We start from the raw sequence: 4,326 nt of genomic DNA, 5'->3' as shown, positions 1-4,326 counted from the left end.
TATTTGTTAAGTCCATAAAATCTATATTGTAATGATATGTATGATTATGTTTTTCTAAAATAAAAATGTAGAGATTTGCGGAGCACCGATAAAACGTGCATGCTGATAGTAATTTCCCAATGCAAACCACGACATGAGACTACGCTGAACTTGTGTGGCCGCACAGATATTTTGGTACCGACACTGGTTGAAGAATCCAGAAATTAAGGGAGTCGCATGCATTCAGCACTGCCTGTATTACCTATCTGAATGGTCGTCCCTGTCGGTATACACGTGTGATAATCTGCGGGAACTCTATGTCCGATCAACACTTAAAACCTTTTGGTGTAAAAACAAAGGTTTACTTGGTGAAATGCCCAAGATTCATCGCAAGTTCTTACATATTTCGTTAAAATGCACTTGTCATAGAGATTACCTGGATAATCCGTTTTTCCATTTTTTCAATTTTATGTAAAATCAATATGTGCACATATGAAATTATTGTCACGAAGGGAAAATAGCCGTCAACCCTAAATTTTTAACCAAATAGAATACTACGTAGACTGGTACTTCAAGATTTTCTTGATGATAAGTTCATTTGATGTATTTGTTTATTTGTTTAGATTGGTATGAAACTGCTTGAAGATACAGATCGAGGGCAGCACTGTCAATTACTCATCAGAAGTATCGTGTATTACCTACATTCACCTAATGCAGACGAAGGTACGTGTGATCTAATTTGACTTAACGAGTAGAGATAATAATAAATACTTGTATGTATGTTTTGAAGATAACAGTTGGGCTCTTAAAGCTTTTAATTTCAATTCGAACTATCATCGGTCTAATGCCATCATTTGCACGTAATGAAAGATTTAAGACTTTGTGGTAACGATAGTAATTTTTGTTTTCTTTGGCGTCACTCATTCGCAGAAACTCTCGGAAAATATAACAACATAACCGAATTTTCTAAATGGTGAGTATAAAATGTCAATTTCTACTCTGATTGTAAACTAATAACACGTGACTTGAATACAGAACATGAGGGTACATTTCAAATAACTATTTTGCTATGACAACTCTGCCTTACTTTTTTGCACATTTGAATCTACTTTAAATAGCAATTTTCTCTTGTCTATATTTTTATTTTCTATCTTGATATGCTTTCATACCCTTGACATAGAAATTGATATATAAAAGGTCGCTGATTATTGTTTTCAGGTAAACTGATTATGGTAGCTAAAGTACTCAAGAAGTAGTCTCGATCGATCAATAAACGATTAAAAAATACGTCATTTTACTTTCTATACAATATTAATTAAAATGTTTAACTCTGTACAATCGTCGCTTTTTCAGGTTTTCTTTCATACTTTCTGACTACGGCGAGATCCACACCGTCTACTATCCTGAAAATGACCAAGCCTGGGTGATCATCGTGAAGAAACTGCTCATTGGGGCCTATTCTGCCAAGCTTCATTCGACAGAGGGCACCCTATCCAAAGGAGTACCATGGTCCTATCGAGTGAATGAAACTGGCCATGAAGGTGGTATAATTTCTTTATCGGAACAGTTTGACACCTCGGTCACTCAAATGATTATTACAGTGATTACTGTATCATTTCATACAATATTTAGACAATTTTGGGACCAATCCTGACGGGTGTAGCATGCTAGCAGGGTACGCTTACCTATTCCGGACACCTGGTACCACCACAAACTATCAGTGGTTCAGGATGTTCCTACTTAAAGTTGTAAATACAAATGTCTCAAGGACCTGGTAATGTATTACCTTGAATGGAAATTATTATTAAACCAGTTTAATGTCATATTACATGCCGTTACCCTCACTCCCCAACTATCCAAGTAAGCTAGTGCATATGAAACATCTGATTTTAATTATTTTGCGAGAATTTCATCTTTACTATGTCCTTGGAAACGCTACCTATCTACAAATATTATAATCTTTTATCATATTTAAATACTCGTTTTACTCGCTCAGCGATGGGTTATATTATATCGGTGTGTCAAGTACGCCACTAGAATGTGTCGATCTCATTGCACGAGAGATTACGCCGGTTTCGGTAACATAGTAACGAACCTGTGACAAAAACGAGTCTCTCAGCAGGCATAAAAGGTTATTGCTGGGACTACAGCGTTTCCATAACAGTATAAAATACAAATACATGGAGATGATTAAAAGATCAGTTTCAAATTTAGATTAGATTTTTTTTGAGTGCTTAAAGGGGCAGTCCTTATTCCCTTGTTCTTGCATTGAACTCTTGTTGACGTTGAGTATTTAAACGATGTTAGCTCTTACTTTTCCATAATTGTATTTTTATCAGGTGGGTCAATTGCTTTTAGATAAATCTGATAAACAACCCGCTCTGTAAGCACTGGTAATAGAACATTTAGAATCCGCTTCGCAATGACAGCGATGTAACTTTTGGTCGTCTGCGCGACTTACGCTTCACTGCCAATTACGTGTGCCAACAATGTGTCAACAATGGCATTGTCAATGCTCGCTCCCGGGTGACGATGATTGTTCAATTTTTATTCTCCTTTCTCAATTTGGATGCTTAAACCGCAGATAAAAGATTACAATATAGGAAACACAAACTCTGATATAATTGAATGGCGACAAGCAGGTATATTGAATTGCCATGCTATTGGGTACAATTCGCCAGTAGTAGTTTGTGCAACATGTCGAACTTTGTAATTATTGTATTTTCGCCTGCGTCGAGATATACTGCGTCAATGATAAACGGACATTTCATCATTTGTTTCCTAAATATAATGTATTTCTTATGCAGGCGGGCACGAGGCGATATACACGGTCAAGCAAGTTGATAAGGGTCTGCTGTTTCGAAAGACCAAGTACGGTCACGTGGTCCCGCGTGCAAACGCGTCTCTCGATAAGGTACGTACCATTCATGAAAACGAAAAAGCATCAACACTTTTGGTGGATACATGGCAATAAGTAATTTAATGAACTGCTAAGAGTATAATGTAGGTTTACAAAGTAAACTGTGACAGAAAGTTAATCCTTAATATCAAAATATTGCAAACATTACAACGCAAAGCACTGTGGCTGTGAAGCGCATCTTGCTAGATACATTGAAGTCTTCCTTATTCCCCTATCTATGAATCTGCTCAACTGCGAACACTGTTTCTGTTGACAGGAAATTTTCTACGAAAATTCACTGCAATTACCGCATACTATCAACATACAGGAGCATTTCACGGCACCAAGAGGAGATGATTGGCAAAGGTGTGATAGCTAATTTAGTTTTATTTTATCTAAATTCTAGTCCGTTTTCAACAACATTATTGGACGTTACAGTCATACATGCTGTATTGACAGCATTTTCATATGAATTTAGGAGCTGAAGTGCAAAAAATACTACAGGCAGCACGCACATACACAGACAGACAGGCAGACATATATAAACAGACAAACAGACATTGGACATTATAGTCAAACATGCTGTATTGACAATATTTTCATTGAATTTAGGAGCTGAAGTGCAAAAAATAACTTACAGGCAGCACGCACATATAGACAGACAGACAGACAAACAGACAGACAGAGACGGACAGACAGACTGACTGAGACAGGCAGACCGACCGAGAGACACGCCGGAAAACACATCAGTCGTTACAGGTAATTGAGCCCTTAGAACGAGGTTTAGGACAGGGGTTTGAATGGTGCTGGTAGTGGAAAAAGGTGCTCTGTAGAGTTGTTCACTTTATATATAATATACAGTTTGTAAGTAATACTTAGTTTGTGCATGATTTAGGCTTGATAAAGTGAGGAAATGTAATGGTGTGAATACCTAAAACTGGTATTGCATATACGAGACTCAATATTAAATCCTCCTCCTTCTTCTTCTTCTTAGGGGAAGCGCGGGGTCACAGGAAACGAGTACAGGTGAAGGCCCGAGTACCAAAAACCTAAAGGTAATTGAAGGAATTGAAATAACAGAAAGCTACTTTTAATTGTAACGACAGTTAACGGTTTGTTTGATAAAATACCATATTGACAGCCATTCGAACAATATATTGAAGGATGGTGAAATTACGTGCTCTCGATTTAAAAGATAAAGTTACCATGACAGCAGCCCTTGCTAACACAAACTGATATTTTGGATTGAGCGATCGTGTGTCAGTTGTGCGTTTATAAACTTTGTTTCGATGTGTTATTGCTCAACAAATTCTCTGGTAATAGAGGACCAGTACAGACTAATATAAAATTGCAATCGACATGGCGATTCATAATCACACAGAACAAAATGAAAATGAAGCGATTATAATCTATAACATGCATTCGAAAATATCTCGCAGACGCAGAAA

At 37.1% G+C, this 4,326-nt stretch overlaps 1 long non-coding RNA gene across 1 annotated transcript; it reads left to right on the top strand.

The window, feature by feature from the left end:
* Positions 1 to 904: 904 nt before the first annotated feature.
* On the top strand, positions 905 to 3,927 carry LOC139146167 (uncharacterized). The gene is made up of 5 exons (XR_011555107.1): positions 905 to 952; positions 1,333 to 1,520; positions 2,787 to 2,893; positions 3,156 to 3,244; positions 3,873 to 3,927. It is a non-coding gene; the product is annotated as an uncharacterized lncRNA (long non-coding RNA).
* Positions 3,928 to 4,326: the final 399 nt, after the last annotated feature.

The sequence above is a fragment of the Ptychodera flava genome, chromosome 12 (genome assembly GCF_041260155.1).
Source record: "Ptychodera flava strain L36383 chromosome 12, AS_Pfla_20210202, whole genome shotgun sequence".
In the NCBI taxonomy this organism is placed as follows: Eukaryota; Metazoa; Hemichordata; class Enteropneusta; family Ptychoderidae; genus Ptychodera; species Ptychodera flava.
Note: the sequence above shows the minus strand (reverse complement) of the source record. Positions and strands in the feature narration are given on the sequence as shown.